At 40.4% G+C, this 22,243-nt stretch overlaps 1 protein-coding gene across 4 annotated transcripts in view; it reads right to left on the reverse strand.

Moving 5' to 3' along the window:
* prex2 (phosphatidylinositol-3,4,5-trisphosphate-dependent Rac exchange factor 2) overlaps positions 1 to 22,243 on the reverse strand; it is a 407,250-nt gene that overhangs the window by 64,672 nt on the left and 320,335 nt on the right. The gene's annotated exons all lie outside the window — the stretch shown is intronic.

The following is a 22,243-nucleotide window of genomic DNA, read 5'->3' on the forward strand; positions in this document are numbered from 1 at the left end:
AAAGGCAACTATTTATTACAAATCTCTGACTTCTCCTGCGCAGCCAATGTTGAATCCAGTTTACTACTTCATCCTAAATGCCAAGTGACTGAACTCTCAGGACTATCCGCCCATGTGAAACTCTGTCAAGTCCACGTAGACAAATTCCACTGGAGCACACACAAAATGCTGAGGGAACTCAGCACGTGAGGCAGCATCTATGCAAATGGACAAACAGTTGACAATGAACAGAGACCCTTCTTCAGGGCCTAAATGGAAGAGGAACGATGCAGGAATAAAAAGGTGTGGGGTGAAGGAAAGGAGGCTAGCTGGAATCTGATAGAAGAAGTCAGTTGGGAGGGAAAGGAAACGGGCTGGAGAAGAAGGAATCTGGTGGGAGAGGAGAGTGGACCACAGGAGAAGGGCAAGGAGGACGAGACCCAGGAGGAAGGGATAAGCAAGAAAGAAGAGGTAAAAGACCAAAGTGGGGAATAGAGGAATAGAGGAATAGAGGAATAGGGGAGGGGGAGGGGATTTTCTTTACTGGAAGGAGAAATCGATATTCATACCATCAGGTTGGAGGCTACCCCAGATGGAATATAAGGTGTTGCACCTCCACCCCGACGGTGGCTTCACCTTGACACAAGAGGAGGCTGTGGACTGATGTGTCAGAAGGGGAATGGAGATCAGAAGAGTTATAGGGCTTCCAGTGATTAAAGAAATGCGAGGAGAAAAACTATAAAGAAATGGGTGAGAATCCATGGGCTGTGGTGTAACTGGGAACCAGCACAGACACAAAAGTAGAATTATGGGCAGGATCAAGCCAAGGAATTGAAATTTAACTCAAGAAGAGGGAGGCCTCAATCATACACTGACTTGAATTTCTATACCTGCACATGCTTACGAGGGAGCCCAGAGCATTGTTCATTTCCCTACTGCAATCAAGATGAAGTGCATACTACAAAAGGGCAAGGATTTGGAGGATCTCAATCTTACCAACAGTAAAACAAAGGAAATCATCAAGGAATAATCAAATCTCTGGGTAATAAAGGTTATTATACTAAATATGTCCATGATCTTGTCTTAGCAATTGTGAGCACCAATTCATATCCAGTGTGCAATCAAGTCGCACCCTGAGAGACAATCCTGCAACAGCACTGATTTATGTGCATCAACTCTCCAAGCATCTTTTCTGCAAAAGTTATGATTATAATTTGTCCAAGGATTTCTATAAATATTTGGTGTTTTAATAAAATGCAGACAACCAGAGCTCCAAGTGAAAATGTATTTATCATAAAATTTTTATAATATTAAAGCAAACTCATTATGATAATTCCAAAGATTTTGAAAAGATATTCTAATGAAAAAGTGTCCACTTTTAACTACAAAACCTCATCACTAAATTAGTTTAGTTATCAAAGGATTTCCTTGAGAATGCTTGAATAAAATATGCATAATTAATTAGAGATTTTCTTTTGCTATGTCTCATGGTTAGCAGGTAGCCACCATGAAAATCAGTTTTACATTAACTTTCTAATAAAGGCTCAATTATTTTGGTTCTAACATCATGGTCATAAAGGCGATCTTATAGCTGGAAATTAGTATCTCAAAGCTTTTACACATATAATCATGTTTAAGCTTGGTATTCAAAATTCATTCCAGGGAGAGCCCTGTTGGCAGCTGATGCAGTAACACCGTTTTAGATTGCTCCTACCCTATTTACTTTATTGTCTCCTACCAGTTTTTTTTTTGAAACCTTATTATAATGCTCTAATACTGCTGTACTGTGGCTCGGGATAAAACAAACGCTTCTGCAAAAGAGAATCCCCAGTCACTTCGGATTCAATCAGTGACTTCCTTAAACGGCAAAAATCAGAATTTTCTGAGGAGTTTCAACAACTTAATGGCAAATTGGATACAATCCAAGAAACTTTAACTGAGCATGAGAACCGAATTCAGGAAAATACTGCAAAGCTGTTGACACTTGAAGAGGATGTTGAAGATACAATTAAGCTCTGCAAAGAGTTATCTTTATCCAAGGAAAAATTGATGAAAAGGATTATCAATCTGGAAAATAGAAACAGGAGAAATAATCTGCAAATTCTGGGTCTTGAAGAATCAATTGAAGGCGCTGACCCTACGAAGTTCTTTGCAAATTTTCTGAAGCAGCTATTCCCTGCTTTATTCACTTCTGAGCCTAAGCATGATTGAGCATATCGCTCGCCGAATTTGAAGCCACTGTTGCTGGCAGCAAGACCTAGGTCAGTCATTCTAAGTTTTCATGAATTTCGTATTAAGGACCTTTTAATTCACCATACCCGTCGACAAGGAATGATCGATTTCCATGGCTACAAGGTCAGATCTGTGGAGAACTATTCACCTTAAGTTATAGCTGATCGTATGAAATATAAAGAAGATATGTCGGAACTTTACAATAAAGAATTTAAGCCATTTCTTTGTTTTCCCGACGAGGACTTTTGTTAGCTCGCAGACTTTAATATATTCTATCTTCTATAGTTTTGGATGATCAGACAGGATTCATTAAAAATCGATATTCCCATTTTAATATACGGCGTTTGTTAAATGTTATGCATTCTCCATCTAAGGAAATATCAGAATATCTTTGGATGCGGAGAAGGCCTTTGACGGAGTTGAATGGAATTATCTTTTTACATCCTTAGAAAAATTTATTTTGGACCTAATTTTATTCATTGGATTAAGTTACTTTATTTATTTTCCTCCGCTTGGGTCCTTACTAATCTTCAGAATTTTAAACCCTTTAAACTCCAACGTGGGACTAGACAAGGTTGTCCTTTGAGCCCTCTGCTTATTGATTTGGTTCTAGAACCCTTAGCAATAGCTTTTCGGGGTCTAAAGAGATTACTGGTATTCTAAGGAGAGGTACTATTCATAAAGTGTCGCTTTATGCTGATGATTTATTGCTTTTTATATCTAATGTTACAACCTCTTTACCATCTGTGTTCCATTTACTGACTAATTTTAGTCAGTTCTCAGGATATAAATTAAACTTACATAAGAGTGAACTGTTTCCTTTAAACAATTTAATACCAACTGATATTAACCTTCCTTTTAAAATTTTAAGAAAACAATTTACATATTTAGGAGTAACTATTACTAATTATAAAGATTGATTTAAGGAAATTTTTTTAACTTTAATGAATTATGTTAAAAAACACTTTCTAATTGGTTGCCTCTCTCTTTATCACTGATTGGTCGAATTAATTCTATTGAAATGAATATCTTACCTAAATTTATATACCTTTTTCAAGCTGTGCCTATTTTTATTCCTAAGTCGTTTTTTGACTCTTTGGATTCAATTCTTTCTTCCTATATATGGAAGAATAAAAAACCTCGAATAAATAAAGCTCACCTTCAAAAAACCAAACAGGATGAAGGCTTTGCCTTACCCAATTTTAGGTTATATTATTGGGCAGTTAATATATGAAATATTACGTTCTGGATATACTACATTAACCATGAGAACTGTCCTATATGGTTCTCTTTGGAAGTCAACTCTGTTATGAAATTTTCTTTACTTGGATCCTCGCTTCCTTTATCTTTAAATAAACTTATTGACAACGTGGTGGTCAAACATACTTTGAGGATTTGGTTACAGTTTAGAAAACATTTTGGTTTATTGAGATTCTCCCTCTCGAGTCCCATCTTTTCTAATTTTTTTAAACCATTTACAATTGACTTATCTTTTAAAGAATGGGATAGATTGGGTATTAAACGATTTCAGGACTTGCTTGACGGAGGGAATCTCTCTTCTATTGTGCAACTTCCAATGAAATTTAACCTTTCCAATACCCACTTTTTTCATTACTTACATATTAGAGATTTTTTAAGATCTCAATTACATACATTTCCTACAAGTCCAGATAAGAATATAATAGATACAATTTTTAATCTGAAAGCCTTTGACAACGGTTCAATATCTTACATTTACGGTCTGCTGTTGGGACTGAAAAAGGCTTCTTTAGATAAAATTAAAGGAGACTGGGAAAAGGATTTACAGATTTTCATATCTGAAGAGAGCTGGAAGATTATTTTAAAATTGATTAATTCTTCATAATTATGTGCTCGTCATTCTTTATTACAATTCAAAGCGGTACATAGAGTTCATATGTCTAAAGACAAGCTCTCTCATTTCTACGCAGATATTTCCCCTTACTGTGATAAATGTACTAATGGAGTGGCCAGACTAATTCATATGTTTTGGACATGTCCGAGCCTTGAAAAATTTTGGAAAGCTGTATTTCAAACTTTTTCTGTACTTTTCAATATTAGTTTTAAGTCCAATCCTTTGACTGCCATGTTTGGTATTGTTGAGGATAGTGCTACAATATTGAAGCCATCTAATTTGCGGGTATTGGCCTTTATGTCTGTTATGGCCAGGAGGGCGACCTTGCTCAAGTGAAAAGAGGCCGCCCCACCCGCTCATGTTCAATGGCTATCTGATGTTATGTTATGCCTAGATCTAGAGAAGATTCGTTGTTCGATTTCTGATTCTAAACGTGATTTTCTAATGTTATGGGGACCCTTTCTGAGTTATTTTCATAATCTTTGATAAAGTATGGATCTGAGCCATTATTATAATAATATTATATGGTAAGGTTTTTTTTTTCTTTTTTTTACCAACCAGCTCATTTTGGTAGTGGGGATAAATTTTTTTAATAAAATAAAATTATTTTATTTTATTTTATTTCATTTCATAATTCAATCTTTTTTTCTACATGATTGATTTGGAATATGACATACTGTGATCATATTACTGTGATTTAAATGTAATGTAAATCATATTACTTGTATCCTTATGAATTTTGTATTTGTATTCATGCAATTTATATGATATTAATAAAAATGTTGAAAGAAAATTCATTCCTGATTTGTTCTGTGAGAGTTGATATTAACCATGACAGAATTGGCTGTGCTAGAATTGAATTAAATGACTAGCGATAAAAAATACTTAAAAGTTCTAAGTCTTGTAGATTCTGCTGACTGCATTGAGCATTTTAGCAGAGAGTGTAGGCCTATCCTCATTGTACCTCACAACAAAGAAACTGGGTAACCATTGGAAACAAGAGAAAATCCATAGATGCCGGAAACCCTTCTTAGAAGCTCATGAATAGCTTATACATGAATGAAGGAAAACTCAGCAGCCTTCACCCAGGCCCTGGACTTGCAGATCCTACGTCCCTAACTGGGAATTCCAAAAAACATTTCAGAAAAAAAATACTTGTTTAACACCACCATCCTTATTTCAAACTGCCCTGCTGACATCTTCAATAACAATCTCTTGGGATGTGAAAATAACTAATCCTTCCAAACGCTTTGGGGAAATATGGGAAAGTAGCCACTGCAGTATCTGCATGCCCAAAATCCATATAACTAAATGTTATGTCTGTCAAAAGCAATGTCCTCATCATCTTTCACTTGGACAGGATCCAGATTTTCTAGAATGTTGACAGAACTGGGAAATTGCAGCTGTAGGGAAAGACTGGAAGACTGATACACTACCTAGACTTATTTTCTTTGAAACATGGAAGACCAAGGGGAGACTTAATTGAAGGGGGTATAATGAATGCTTCCTTAAAGCTGGACTCTGGATGACAAACATCAAATTTAATGGCCTGGAGCAACATACACAGCACTGGAGGAAGTCATTATTTACATACAGCAGGAAATTGCACAGTCAATATGTTGTCCCTTCATCTGGACTGGACTGTTTTAATAGCCTGTCTAAAAGTATATTTATCCTGAAACAAACCCATGTTTTTATTCCACATACTAAGGTCTTGCATTTGCTCTTCTATAAACCTTCATGTAAGCACTAGCAGAGAGTTGATTACTACTCCTCCGGCTACGCTACCTGCTTGCTGCATTCATGCTTTTACCTGCTAGCTGCAGCAAATGAATAAGGACAAATGTTAGTGGAACACTGTGTTCAGCTTAAATAAGGTCAGATCCTTCCTGTCACTATGGAAACATAAGTTTCAGCACTTTTCCTGACCATCCACGGATGCACATAGGAAATAAGAGAAAGAAAAGCTATGTCTAACAGGTCTAATCTTCGTCATTTTTCCTAACATCAGTTGGGCATTCCCTTAGTTTGGTTCAACATAATGGACAAACATTCTAAGCTGAGAATCAGCAACAGGACCCATCTTCTTACACCAGCTGGAGTGACTGAAAGAAGCTTACTTTGTTGCCCCTCTTGTGTCTTCATGTCACAAGTGACAATGTGCAAATACCAACTAGGCCTCAGACAGTGTGGTGCAGAGGCACTGATACTATCTACCCCTATAAGGACTTGGCTGAAGGCAAAAGCTGTGGTGGAGCACTGTCTCCTGTCAATTATGTCGTTGAACTGAACTAGCGTTACTTTATATATAATCTATTAACCTTGAATTGAATAATAATGACCTAAACTTCTTAACTTTAAAATAAAAGTGTATTTTAAAACACCGATAATTGCATACCTAATTTGAAATAATATAGAAATATCTTCAATGACTTTGCCTTCCAGTTTGCTGACCTAGGATCCCACTGGGAACAACAAGCTCTCAGGTCCTGTGCCAGGTCTAGGATTCAAGCTATGTTTGTCTAGCCTAATGCTATTGTTCCCAGCAGTTCTGGATTCCACATTTGCACTTTATGTGGAATCTTGTGTCAGGCTATGGTGATAAATATGGCACTGTCAGTCAATAAATGCTACACCCTCAATGCATCTTCTCAAGACTGACACACCTTTCTATCTGGAACCAGCAAGCCCCCAGCAAGCATCTCACATCTTTTGCATCATTTATATGCATACCTCACAAATATGTTTTCTTTTCCAGCTTGCTTTATATTTAATTCATTTGACCAAATGTAATTATAGTGTTATGGGTTCACAGTTTCGATTCCTGTGGATGTCACGTGATATTAGTTTCATTTACTAAGTGTGATGTATCTATACTCTTGTTTTGCTGGAAGCTTGTAGTTTCGATTCCTAGGGGCGCTACGTGGTTTACTGGGAATCCATGACTTTGTTTCTGTGAGAGTCACATGATAACATATTCCCGACGGTGTAAAAAGAGTCACAATCGTTTAGTGGGCAGTCGTTCATTAGGAAGTCACTCGTTAGGGAGTCGCTCGGTAAGGAGTTGCTAAGAAATCGACGGGAAGAGAGTGAGAGTGAAGATTGCAGGCTTCGAACGAACCCAAAGGATTGGGTTAGCCAGCAGCACTCTGCATTTCAAATGTGACTGACATTTCGTATAACCCATACATGGATTGTGGCACACACTTTTGGTTAACCCCTGCATGGTCTTGGATGCTGTGTGGTGACTCTGTGAAATCTTGCTCTTCTTGGACTCTTCAAAAAAGGTACTCCGCAGCTACAAACTCCAGTAACTGTTTCTTCAAGATCACCTCTCCACCGTATTGTGAATCTCCAAGATCGTCTCTTCAGTGCATCGTGAATATACAAGTCTCTCACTTATTTCATGAATCACCTAGACTTCCTAAACTGCCACTCTAAGACTGTGCTTGAGTAAGACTTTGTTAAGAACTGTTTCTAAGTTTGACTGTTTGGGAGCTATAGACGTGTAACGCCGTTATATTCTGTTTAAGTTAGTTGTTTGTTTAATTTTCTATATTTCTGCATAAATGTTAATAAATTCAGTTGTTTGCAATAATTCCCCAACTCCATTCTACATCTATTGTTGCTGGCCCATAACAATAGCATTAAGTGAAAAATCATGAATAGACCACAGAGTAGCTAAATATTAATTATTCAAAGAACTTACTGAAGTATCAATTTAGGGATGAAATCCACTGCCAGTAAAGGTGGCGGACCTCTCTTCCAAACAAGATTATTGTGAATGTCATTCTCATACCTGCTTGATCTCTGATATTATTTAGGGGGCAGCATGGCAGCGTAACACTGTTACAGCACCAGCGACCCAGGTTCAATTCCCGCTGCTGTCTGCAAGGAGTTTGTGCGTTCTCCCCATGAGCGCTCACTTTTCCTCCAGGTGCCCCGGTTTCCTCTCCCCATCCCACATTACAAAGACGTACAGGTTAGTGGGTAGTACTTGATTGTAATTGTGTAATTGGGCGGCATGGGCTTGAGGAGCTGGAAGGGCCTATTACTATACTGTATCTCTAGATTGTAGATAAATAACCAACTCATGTACTGTATTAAGACTGTTCACAGCTAGTAAATGTTCCAAAGCAAATAGAACCTTACTGATAATGCATGTGCCTTAGTAGTGTTTAAATCTTCAATTCTGTTCATCTCTAAATGTGCACAAGAAAAACAAATTTCCAAAAGTATGCATCAATAACTAATCAAGTGGAAAACAGTTTGTCAATTTTCTGTAGAATGTTTATGATGTGATCATATAAAAATTAAAACTTTTTTTTTTGCATTTTGTGTATTCATTTCAGGTTTACGAACTTGAATTTAAGGTGTTGGAATTTTTTCTTATCTTTGACAGTATAAATGACTTATTCTATAATATTTACATTTGATTCCAGTTATTTGGGGCTTCAGTTAATTGGGGCAGCTGCTTATTTGGGATACTGCGCTGCTCAATTGGGGCAGGAGATTTGGCAAACAGTTTCTAACTAGTGTCAGTCATGTGTATGCGGATGGCCATTGGATGGTACACTGTGCTTAGAGTGAACAGTTTTTAAATAGTTTTAGTTGTGTGTGTTTGTGTTCAGGAAGGAGTGATTTTTGTCACTGATAGTTGGCGAGAAATAAGCAGTAAGAAAATTTAGAACTGTTTTGCTCACTGTAATCTCAAGCATTCAGGCTTGGAGATGCCAGAAATGCCCGGGAGTGAAAATGAAATGATTGCACTACTTCAATCATTTAGGAACTACAAAGAATTTGAAGGTATCGACAATCATCTTGAATGTTACAATGAAAATGAAGATTTGGAGGATGTAATCATCGATGACATTGTGTGAAAGCAGTCCATTGTTTGCACTCGGTGCTGATTTGTTCATTTGTACACTGAATGTATTCCTCCATCAATTACTAGTAATTACTAGTACCAATTACTTGTAGGAACTAATATACATTTTTATAGTACTGTACTGTACTGTAGTACTATTGGTGGTGTTCTAGTTTGTTCTGCATTTCATTTAAATGCATAATTTGTTACTTAGATTGTGTTTTTCTACCTTCTTTACTATTTCCATGAAACTTCAGCTAATTGGGGGAGCTGCTAAAGTGAGCCAAAATGTACTGTTCCTGTTGTGTCCCAATTAACTGTACTAACAAAAACTGTCCATATAAATGTTCTGTACACTCATACATACATAACATATGGCAGTAGTGTGGAAATATTGGACACAGATTTCAAGAAAAATTGCTGTCTAGAAAATTTCATAAGGCACCACTGAACATTACAGTGGGCCCTACTTGTAATACTATTATTCCTTCAGGAAAGGAACAGACTCTTCCAACTATACTGTTCTTAAAATTTATGCATCAAATGTTTGGGTCTTTGGGGTAATTCATTGATGTTTCTGGTCTCTCTGGTACTGCCGCAAGTTTGTTCAGCCAAGGACATTGCTCTACTGATTTGGAGAATGCAGAAGGTGACATCTTGTGGAATGAAGGTTATTGACCTCAATCCCACCTATCCTCACAATCATGGGCTTGCAAGAGCATAAAATGCTCTCGTTGCCATTTAGGGCAAGTGAGTTACAATGGAAAAGTAATTGGATTTCTTCTCTTTGGGTCTGCTAAATGTAAGCTGCGTAAGGATTGACGTTAATCAGACTACTCCCACCACCCCACAACAATTTATCAAACTGTGCAAAAGTGAGTTAGAGATGGGACCACAATAATTTGCTCTCAGAATCATGTGCTGAAAGAAGCCCTCTGTGGTACCAAATAAGAGGTGATATCCAGAAAACTGTCCCTTGACCTAGTATTTGGAAGAAAAAACTCCTATAATCAGTTTATCAACACTTTCTTCACTCTGATTCCCTTTCTCAATTGTCATATCCCTAACTGGCAAAATGCCAAAAAAATTTTTCATCACTAATTTGTCAGCCTGGTGCTGGGACATTACAACAATTACAGATGTTCATACTAATTGATATTACTCACGAACCAGTTAAAGGGGAGTGAATGAAAGATATAGTTTTCATTGTTATTGCATGTTAGTAATTTTTAGTGATCAAGCTTCCCATGCAATTTAATTACTTCTTTCTTTGCATACTTAGAAAAAATATGCCCTCAGGCTATTTTCATTCTCTCTTATCTGACTGACTACACTAATATCTATTGCAAGATTATTTTATTCAGACTAATCCCCACAGGCTCAGGATGAATTGACACATTTTGGAGCTTTATATTCATATTAGAAAGAAGAATGCTTTTGATGGATTCAGTCGACATTCAAAAGAATTTCTCTGCTGACGTGCTATCAGCTCATCGACAGAGCACCTGGAAAAAGCAGCATTTGAGTGGGGAGGTACAATGAGACTGTCTGCTGCAGACCTGCTGCTGCGGGATGCAGATCGCAGCTGGTCTAGGTCCCTGCTCCAGCAGGAGTTAACTGTGGCTATCACCAAGTTCCTGAAGCAGTTCATTGCAGTGGCTATGAGTGCCAGAGGGTGAGAGTCACTGAGGCAGCTCACCATGCACTTCTTGGGCACCAGTGCATGATTGCTGCCCTTTTGAAGCACTGGGAACCTCAGGCAGCTGCCGAGGAAGGTTAAAGATGTCCTTGAACAGTCCAGCCAGCTGGTCAGAAAATATTTTCAGTACCCTGCCAGGAACTTGATGATTACATAATGAAGCCTTGATTATTCAAGTGCTCCTTTAGATAATTGTTAAGGTTGTGAGAGTACTTACTTCCTCTGTACAATTAGGCATTGCATTGGAAATTGCAACCACCCAGTCAGTGACAAAAATAGTTCCCAAAACCACTTTGAGCCTCTGACCCCTTGCCTTAAACCTATCAATGCAAGTAAAGTGTGATTTAACTATATACATGTATATAATGTATATAACCATATAATGTATATAGAAACAAGACAATGTTTCTTTGAACCAGAGTGTGAAGCACAGTAGTACACATAACACACGCTAACTTATGAAGCTAGGAATAAAATCTACAAATGAATCACACATAAATAACAAACAAAGAGTATTAATATTAAATATTGTAAGGTATCGAACAGATTAACCAGTGACACTTCGAATACGATGCGGCCGGGAGTTCAGAAGCCTCATAGCCTGGGGGAAGAATCTGTTTCTCATCCTAACCATTCTTGTTTATATGCATCATAGTCTCCTGCCTGATGGTAGAACGTCAAAGAGGATACTGGATGGATGGTTGGGATCCTTAATAAAACTAAGAGCCCTGCATATGCAGTGCTCCTGATAAATGTCCCCAATAAATGGTAAAGAGACCCCGATAATCCTCTCAGTTGTTCTCACAATCCATTGTAGGGACTTCTGGTCCGATACTAGACTGCCCCCATACCAGACGGAGATGCAACTTGTCTGGACACTCTCAGTGGTGCTCCTGTAAAACACAGTTAATATGGGGGTGGGAGCAACCATGCCTCCCTCAATCTTCTTAGGAAGTGGAGGTGCTGCTCTGCTTTCTTGTTTTGTTCAGGGAGGTGATATTAAAGGACCAGGTGAGGTCATCTGTGATGTGAACTCCAAGGAACTTGGTGCATTTAACTCTCTCTATGGGAGAGCCATATATTCACAGAGGGAGATAAATTGTCTGCACCTTTCTGAAGTCCATAATTTCCTTTCTCTTCTCCACATTCAGGCTTAGGTTGTTCTTTTCACAATAATAGCCAATCCACTTCCACTCTACGCTCTATCCTCTCGATATACCCTCGCCTTTTTACTGAGTGGCAAAGGGATGCTTACTAGAATTAGGCAAGAGCCACACTAATCTCTGCAAACTGGTGTCAGATGATACAAAGGTGAACTCAGTGTAAATTTAACCACTTGCTTACTAGATAATTCATCCACAAAAGTTCAAAGTAAATTTATTATCAAAATAAATGAACCAGACCTGGTGGCATCGAGATTCATCGTCACCGAGGAGGACATTAGAAGGGTCTTCCTGAAGATAAATCCAAGGGAAGGCGATGGGCCCAGATGGCGTCACAGGACGGTTTCTCCGGGACTGTGCAAGCGAGTTAGCTGGAGTGTTTGCTGACATTTTCAACTGCTCCTTGCTTGTCTAAAATCCCTTCATGTTTTAAGAAGGCAACGATAATCCCAGTGCCGAAGGAGAGCAAGGTGGCATGCCTGAATGACTATTGACCTGTGGCTCTGACATCAATTGCTATGAAGTGCTCGAGAGATTGGTTATGGCACACATCAACCACAGCCTACCGGTCAACCTCGACGCTTTGCAATTCACCTACCGGAGCAACAGGTCAACAGCACTCACAACACACTGGAGGAACTCAGCAGGTCGGGCAGCATTTGCGGAAAAGATCAGTCGACGTTTCAGGCCGGAACCCTTCATCAAGACTGTAGAGGGAAGGGGTAGAGGGCCTACAAAGAAGGTGGGGGGAGGGTGGGAAGGAGAAGGCTGGTAGGTTCCAGGTAAAAAACCAGTAAGGGGAAAGATAAAGGGGTGGGGGAGGGGAAGCAGGGAGGTGATAGGCAGGAAAGGTGAAGAAGGAATAGGGGAAAACACAGTGGGTAGTAGAAGGAGGCGGAACCAAGAGGGAGGTGATAGGCAGCTGGGGGAGGGGGCAGAGTGACATAGGGATAGAGGAAGGGAGGGGGAGGGAATTACTGGAAGTTGGAGAATTCTATGTTCATACCAAGTGGCTGGAGACTACCTAGACAGTATATGTGTTGCTCCTCCAGCCTGAGTTTAGCCTCATCATGGCAGTAGAGGAGGCCACGTATGGACATATCTGAATGGGAGTGGGAAGCAGAGTTGAAGTGGGTGGCTACTGGGAGATCCTGTCTGTTGTGGCGGAGGGAGCGGAGGTCTAGGTAGTCTCCAGCCCCTTGGTATGCTCATATACCATCTAGGTAGTCTCCAGCCCCTTGGTATGAACATAGAATTCTCCAACTTCTGATAATTCCCCCCCCCCCACTCCTTTCCTCTATCCCTATTTCACTCTGCCCCCTCCCGCAGCTGCCTATCACCTCCCTCATGGTTCCGCCTCCTTCTACTACCTATTGTGCTTCCCCCTATTCTTTCTTCACCTTTCCTGCCTATCACCTCCCTGCTTCCCCTCCCCCATCCCTTTATCTTTCCCCTTACTGGTTTTTCACCTGGAACCTACCAGCTGTCTCCTTCCTACCCTCCCTCCAACTTCTTTAAAGGTCCTCTGCCCCTTCCCTCTACAGTCCTGACGAAGGGTTCCAGCCCGAAACATCAACCGATCTTTTCTATGGGTGCTGCCCGACATGCTGAGTTCCTCCAGCGTGTTGTGAGTGTTGCTTTGACCCCAGCATCTGCTGATTATTTTGTGTTTGAGGTCAACGGCAGATGCCATCTCTCTGGCCCTGCATTCCTCCTTAGAACACCTGGAGAATAAAGATGCATAGGTGAGGCTCCTTTTCATTGACTACAGTTCCGCCTTTAATACCATCATTCCAAATAAACTGATTCCTAAGCTCCAGAACCTGGGCCTTGGCACTCAGATCTGCAGCTGGATCTTCAACTTCCTCACAGACAGGACCCAGGCTGTAAAAATAGGGGACAAGCTCTCCTCTACAATCACTCTGAGTACCAGTGCCCCACAAGGCTGTGTACTCAGCCCCCTGCTGTACTCACTGTACACCCATGATTGTGTAGCCAAGTTTCCATCAAACTCAATATATGAGTTTGCTGATGACACAACAATTGTAGGCCGTATCTCGGGTAATGATGAGTTTGAGTACAGAGAAGAAATTAAGAATCCGGTGGCATGGTGCAAAGACAATAACCTATCCCTCAACGTCAGCAAAAAAGGAATTGTTTGTTGACCTCAGAAGGAGTAGCGGACCGCACAATTCAATTTACACCAGTGTTGCGCAAGTGGAACAGGTCAAAAGCTTTAAGTTCCTCGGGGTCAATATCACAAATGACCTGACTTGGTCCAACCAAGCAGAGTTCACTGCCAAGAAGATCCACCAGCGCCTTTACTTCCTGAGAAAACTAAAGAAATTTGGCCTGTCCCCTAAAACCCTCAATAATTTTTATAGATGCACCGTAGAAAGGATTCTTCTAGGGTGCATCACAACCTGGTATGGAAGTTGTCCTGTCCAAGACCGAAAGAAGCTGCAGAAAATCATGAACACGGCGCAGCACATCACACAAACCAATCTTCCATCCGTGGACTCAATTTACACCGCACACTGTCGGAGCAGTGCTGCCAGGATAATCAAGGACATAACCCACCCAGCCAACACACTTTTCGTCCCTCTTCCCTCCAGGAGAAGGCTCAGGAGCTTGAAGACTCATACGGCCAGATTTGGGAACAGCTTCTTTCCAACTGTGATAAGACTGATGAACGGATCCTGACCCGGAGCTGGGCCGTACCCTCCAAATATCCGGACCTGCCTCTCGGTTTTTTTGCACTACCTTACTTTCCATTTTTCTATTTATGATTTATAATTTAAATTTTTATATTTGCTAATTTTACTATTTTTGATATTTTTAATATGTAATATTTGTAATCCAGGGAGCGGGAAGCGCAGAATCAAATATCGCTGTGATGATTGTACGTTCTAATATCAATTGTTTGGCGACAAGAAAGTAAAGTAAAGTAAAATACATATACAATGGCATGCAAAGGTTTGGGTACCCCTGGTCAAAATTTCTGTTACTGTGAATAGTTAAATGAGTAGAAGAGGAACTGATTTCCAAAAGTCATAAAGTTAAAGGTGTAACATTCTTTTCAACATTTTAAGCAAGATTAGTGTATTATTTTTGTTCTGTACAATTTTAGAGTGGAAAAAAAGGAAAGGAGCACCATGCAAAAGTTTGGGCACCCCAAGAGATTTGAGCTCTCAGATAACTTTTACCAAGGTCTCAGCCCTTAACTTGTTAGGGCTATGACTTGTTCACAGTCATCGTTAGGAAAGGTCAGGTGATGCAAATTTCAAAGCTTTTTAAATACCCTGACTCCTCAAATGTTGTCCCAAAAATCAGCAGCCATGGGTTCCTCTAAGTAGCTGCCTAGCACTCTGAAAATTAAAATAAATCATGCCCACCAAGCGGGAGAAGGCTATAAGAAGATAGCAAAGCATTTTCAGGTAGCTATTTCCTCAGTTCGTAATGTAATTAAGAAATGACAATTAACAGGAACGGTGAAGGTCAAGTTGAGGTCTGGAAAACCAAGAAAGCTTTCCGAGAGAACTGTTCGTAGGATTGCTAGAAAGGCAAATCAAAACCCCCGTATGACTGCAAAAGACCTTCAGGAAGATTTAACAGACTCTGGAGTGGTGGTGCACTGTTCTACTGTGCAGCAACACCTGCAGAATTATGACCTTCATGGAAGAGTCATCAGAAGGAAACCTTTCCTGCGTTCTCACCACAAAATTCAGCATCAGAGGTTTGCAAAGGAACATCTAAACAAGCCTGATGCATTTTGGAAACAAGTCCTGTGGACTGATGAAGTTAAAATAGAACCTTTTGGCTGCAATGAGCAAAGGTACGTTTGGAGAAAAAAGGGTGCAGAATTTCATGAAAAGAACAACTGTTAAGCACGGGGGTGGATCAATCATGCTTTGGGCTTGTGTTGCAGCCAGTGGCATGGGGAACATTTCAAAGGTAAAGGGAAGAATGAATTCAATTAAATATCAGCAAACTCTGGAAGCAAACATCACACTGTCTGTAAAAAAGCTGAAGATGAAAAGAGGATGGCTTCTACAACAGGATAATGATCCTAAACACACCTCAAAATCCACAATGGACTACTTCAAGAGGCACAAGCTGAAGGTTTTGCCATGGCCCTCACAGTCCCCCGAGTTAAATATCATCGAAAATCTGTAAATAGACCTTAGAAGAGCAGTGCATGCAAGGCAGCCCAAGAATCTCACAGAACTAGAAGCCTTTTGCAAAGAAGAATGGGCAAAAATCCCCCAAACAAGAATTGAAAGACTCTTAGCTGGCTACAGAAAGCGTTTACAAGCTGTGATACTTGCCAAAGGGGGTGTTACTAAGCACTGACCATGCAGGGTGCCCAAATTTTTGCTTCAGGCCCTTTTCTTTTTTTGTTATTTTGAAACTGTAAAAGACAGAAATAAAAAAAAGTAATCTTGCTCAAAATATTAAAGAAATGTGTCATCTTTAACTTTATGCCTTTTCGAAATCAGGTCATCTTTTACTCGCTTAGCTATTCACAGTAATAGAAATTTTGACTGGGGTGCCCAAACACTTGCATGCCACTGTACAATCCTGAGATTCACTTTCTTGCAGGCAATCACGACAAATGCAAGAAACACAATAGAATCAATGAAAGACCGTACCCAGTAAACAACCAACATGCAAAAGAGAACAAACTGTTCAGATACAAAAGAAATAGAAAAAAGAATAACAATAAAAATAAATACATAAATAAAAACTATTGAGAACATGAGATGAAAAGGCCTTGAAAGTGAGCCCATAGGTTGTGGGAACAGTTCAGTGATGGGATAAGTGAAGTTATCCCCTCTGGTGATGAGCCCGATGGTTGAGGATTAATAAGTGTTCCTAAACCTGATGGTATAGGTCTTGAGACTCCTGTATCTTCTTTCTGAAGGCAGCGGTGAGAAGAGAGCATGGCCGGGATAGGGGAGGGAGGGGTTGTCCTTGATGATGGATGCTGCTTTCCTGAGACAGAGCTCTGTGTAGATGTGCTCAATGGTGGGGAGAGCTTTACCCAAAATGGACTGGACTGTACCCACTACTTTTGGAGGCGCTTCTGCACAAGGGCATTGGTGTTTCCATACCAGGCCATGATGCAAACAGTCAATACACTTCCCACCACATATGGATAGAAGTTTGACAAAGTTTTAGATGACATGCTAAAACTTCACAAACTTCTGAGAAAGTAGAGTTGCTGCCATGTTCTCTTCATAATGACACGTAAGTGCTGGACCCAGGACAGATTAATACAGAGAAATTTAAAGTTGCTGACCCTCTCCACCTCTGATCTCCTGATGAGGACTGGCTCGTGGACCTTGGTTTCCTCTTTCTTAAGTCAATAAGCTTCTCCTTGGTCTTGCTGACATGAAGTAAGAGGTTGTTGTTGTGACACCACTCAGCCAGATTTTCAATCTCCCTCCTATATGCTGATTCATCATCACCTTTGATTCAACCAACAACAGTGGTGTCATCAGCAAAATTAACTATGGCGTTGGTGCTGTGCTTAGTCACATATTCATAAATGTAAAGCGAGTAGAGCGGGGGCTAAGCACACAGTCTTGTGGTGCTCCTGTGCTGATAGAGACTGGAGGAGATGTTGTTGCCAATCTGAACTGACTGGAGTCCGCAGATGAGGAAGTCGAGGATCCAGTTACTCAAGGAGGTATTGAGGCCTAGGACTTGAAACTTATAGATTCATTTTAAGGGGATGATTAGATTGAATGCAAAGTTGTAGTCAATGAACAGCATCCTGGTGTATACACCTTCACTGTCCACATGTTCCAAGGTTGAGTGAAGAGCCAATGAGAAGGCACCTTTTGTTGACCCGTTGTGCCGGTAGGCCAATCGGAGTAGATTCGAGTCATTTCAAGTGGATTCAACTTCAGCCTCTTCTTCACAGTGGATGTAACTATTGGATGACAGATTATCATGCTACCATGAGCTTACTAAGCCCAGTTCAACTTGGCAGGACATTCAAAAAAGTTCAGAAAGGTTTGTGTTGAAAGTACCTTAGTGAAACCAAGAAGAAGCGGCTCCCCTCTGACCAGAATATACGTTCGAGACCCACGTGTCTATTACAATTGAGAATTCTCAGGAAAAGCATGGTTCCCTTTGCAGACACAAAAGGTTGCAGATGCTGGAATTTAGAGCATTTTGGGGGTGGGGGGGGGAATAAGGATTGTATTGGCAGGAACAATGAGGATACCAGGTAACTGATGCAGAGATTCAACCCAAAATGTCAACATTTCCTTTCCCCTTACAGTCACAGCTTGACTCTCTGAGTTCCTGCAGCAGATTGCTTGCCATACATGGAGAGCTTCACACTTCCTTTTACCCTGCTGTGCTGCTGGGCAGCCACTCCACTGAAGGCTACTCTATAGTTAAAATCCAAAGAAGATCTTCTCCCCACTAGTTCCACTAATTCATTATCCCTGTTCTTATTAATAATTAGTTCATGACTTTATGCTACTTCTATATAAAACTCTCATGCATTTTCGCATCCTATTATGGCTCAATCCCTCAATGATCTGTACAAAATCTTCCAGCCCCATATGTAACCCTTCCAATCCCCTTCTCCCAACTTTTCTATTACTCTGACCACTTGTGCATCATATTGGCAGTTATGTTTTCTGTTTTGGAGGTCAAATAAACTAAATTACTTTCCAAAACTCCTTCCCTTCAAAGGTCAAAGCCAAAGGAAATTGATCATCACAGTATATACAGTGCCTATAAAAAGTATTCACCACTCCCCTTGAAAGTGTTCATTTTTTATTGTTTTACAATATTCAATCACAGTGGATTTAATCTGGCTTTTTTGACATTGATCAACAGAAAAAGACTTTCAATTCAAAGTGAAAACAGATCTCTACAAAGTGATCTAAATTAATTACAAATATAAAACACAAAATAATCAATTGCACCCCCCTGTAATATGACACACCAAATTATCACTGGTGCAGCCAATTGGTTTTAGAAGTCACATAATTAGTTAAATGAAGATCTGTTCTTGGAGACCTGTGTGCAGTCAAGGTTTTTCAATTGATTGTAAAAATACACAAGTCCAACTGCTGGTGAGTCAGTATCCTGGCAAAAGCTACACCATGAGGACAACAGAACACTCTAAGCAACTCCATGAAAAGGTTATTGAAAAGCACAGGTCAGGAGGTAGATACAAGAAAATTTCCAAGTCACTAAAATCCCTTGGAGTACAGTCAAGTCAGTCATCCAGAAATGGAAAGAATATGGCACAGCTGTAAATGTACCTAGAGTAGGCCACTCAAAACTGAGTGACTGTGCGAGACGGAGACTAGTGAGAGAGGCTACCAAGGGACTTAAGACAACTGGAGGAGTTAAAAGCTTCAGTGGCTGAGATGGGAGAGACTGCGCACATAACCGTTGCCTGGGTGCTTCACCAGTCGCAGCTTTGTGAGAGAGTGGCAAAGGGAAAGCCACTGTTGAAAAAAACTCACATGAAATCACAGCTAGAGTTTGCCAGCAGGAATGTGGGAGTTTCTGAAGTCAGCTGGCAAAAGGTTCTATGGTCTGATGAAACCAAAATTGAGATTTTTGGCAATCAGACTGAACGCTATGTTGGTGTAAGCCAAACACCAAACATCGTCAAAAACATACCATCCCTACCGTGAAGCATGGTGGTGGTTGCATCGTGCTGTGGGGATGCTTCACTGCAGCAGGCCCTGGAAGGCTTGTGAAGGTAGAGGGTAAAATGAATGCAACAAAATACAGGGAAATCCTGGTGGGAAACCTGATGCAGTCTGTAACATAACCGGGACTTGGGAGAAGATTTGTTTTCCAGCAAGACAATGGCCCAAGAAAAAGACAAAGTTACACAGGAATGGCTTAAAAACAATAAAGTTAATCTCCTGGGTGGCCAAGTCACAATCCAGACCTCAATCCAATCGAGAATTTGAGGCTGGACTTGAAAAGGGCTGTTCTCTCATGACCCCCATGCAATCTCACAGAGTTTGAGCAGTTTGGTAAAGAAGATTGGAGAAAAATTGTAGTGTTCAGATGTGCAAAGCTGCTAGACACCTATCCACACAGACTCAAGTCTGTAATTGCTGCTAAAGGTGCGTCTACTAAATACTGACTACTTATGCAATCAATTATTTTGTATTTTATATTTGTAATTAATTTAGATCACTTTGTAGAGATCTGTTTTCACTTTGAAACGAAAGACTTTTTCGGTTGATCAGTGTCAAAATAGCCAAATTAAATCCACTGTGAATCAATGTTGCAAAACAATAAAACATGAAACCTTCCAAGGGAGGGTGAATACTTTTTATAGGCACTGTATATATCACCCTATATAATCCTGACATTCATTTCTCTGAGATTCAACCTCTCTGTTTAAAACTCTCCATAAAGTTCAAACATTTGACCGCATTTTGACCATGTAAAATGTTGCCTTCTTTGGCTTAGTTGTTATGATTTCAACTTTTTATTTATTATTTACTGAGATATGGCAAGGAATAGGCCCTTTGAGCTGTGCTGCCCAGCAGCACCTGATTTAACCCAAGCCTAATCACAGGACAATTTACAATGACCAATTATCCTACTAACCTAGTATGTCTTTGGTCTGTGGGAGAAAACCATAGCATCCAGACAAAACTCACATATTCCACAGGGAGGATGTAGAAACACCTTACAGATGACTTAGGAATTGAACTCCGACGCCCAAAGCAGTAATAGTGTTGTGCTAACTGCTAAGCTACTATGGCACCCAGCTTGACATGCCTTGCCTGCCAAGGTGAATGTGAATGAGATCACATTCTCATATACTCTTTTCCATAGATGCTGCCTGGCCTGCTGAGTTCCTCCAGCATCTTGTGTGTGCTGCTTGGATTTTCAGCATCTGCTGAATTTCTCTTGCTGGAGATCAATATTTAGCTATCTCTCAATACAGTAGTAAGCTGATTTTGTGTTCACAGATTTGCAACAAAGGTGTTAGAAGAAGCAGTCTCGTCAGCTGAGATCTGCTCCCATTGTAAATATGTAATTCCAGGGAGCCACCTGTCTATGCTCAAAAGTGAATTATGCAAATAGAACTACTGAGACTGTATATATTCATCAACTTAAACAGCATAAACCTCAATGTACTTAAAACTTTTACAACGAACCCTGAAAAGGAAACCTGAGACCAGTTACAGAGGTCGTTCTACTTCTACCTAAAGACTGATCTAGAGACTAAGGTTCTATATCATGTTTATAGTGACCCTACAAAGGTCAGGTGGGGAGTATGTTGCCCGTAAGGCATTTATTTGACTTTGTTGGGTCTATGTTTTAAATGATTTGTTTGTAACTATTTTCTAGTTAAAGTTAAAGGTTGATAATTATGTTACAGTATAACAAACGTAAATTCATTGTCTATGGTATATCGCGGCATGTGATGACGTCACCTCCGGTTTCGCCGCGTCTTATGTGTAACCTCCAGTTCAGAGAAGGTGTGAAGGTGAGTGCCATGCATGCAGCATGATCGTGAAGAGCTCCAGGCAACTCACACCAAGCCAGTCAAACCCATTTTGAATAATTTTGTCACCAATAAACCTGTCTCAGTGCATAAAACAGAAGTCTCCGCAATCAACGATGACCCTAGCAAGAATTGTCCATTGCACAACAAACCCTATCCCCTCAAAAAATACAGAATGTTTCGAAACAAACCCTTTGACAAAAGAAAGGCCCTTCTCAAGGAAAAGAGAAAATGTTTTAAGTGCTGTTCCTCTACCTCCCACCTTGCTAAAGTGTGTACGTTCGCCATAAAGTGCTCGGAATGTAACAGCACTAATCACAATGGAGCCATGCATCCCGGCCCGTCACTTTGTCCGAATGAGGAGTACCGTGCACAGTAATTTTCAAGGCTCTCCTGGGAGACATTCTCCCAGGAGAGCCTCGCACCAGGACTTGCTAAAAGTCTGCAAGTTGTGTAGAATTTGTTGTTGTTTTGTATGGCAGGTGTTTTTCTTTTCACACTTCTAACTGCTTTTTTGACAAGCCGCTCCTCCAGCTCGTAGCTACATCGATGGACCATGACAAAGCTGTCTCAGATCTCGGAGCGGGGGCATGTTTGGACCAGGTGGAGGACGTCCTGAGTTGAGGCACCTTAGGGGCAAGCTGAGGTTTGCCGGGTGCTCCATCGGTCTAGTGTTTGCGCATGTCAACTTCCGAGTCTATTTGCGGCTGTCCAGCTTTTCCTGGTAGCTGTAGTAAAGCCTGGAGGAGGCAAGGTGAGGCGTTCGATCAGATCCCTGCTGGGCGGGGAAGGGGGGAGGGGCGTGTTGGTGTGCCAGTATTGGCACCATTCGGCGTGTTCGTCATAGGAGTCAAATTTTCAAGTTGTAAAAAGGTTTTCAAGATTTGAGTCGGGAAGTTGGAGGAGAATTTTT

This window comes from Mobula birostris, chromosome 1 (genome assembly GCF_030028105.1).
Source record: "Mobula birostris isolate sMobBir1 chromosome 1, sMobBir1.hap1, whole genome shotgun sequence".
NCBI lineage: Eukaryota > Metazoa > Chordata > Chondrichthyes > Myliobatiformes > Myliobatidae > Mobula > Mobula birostris.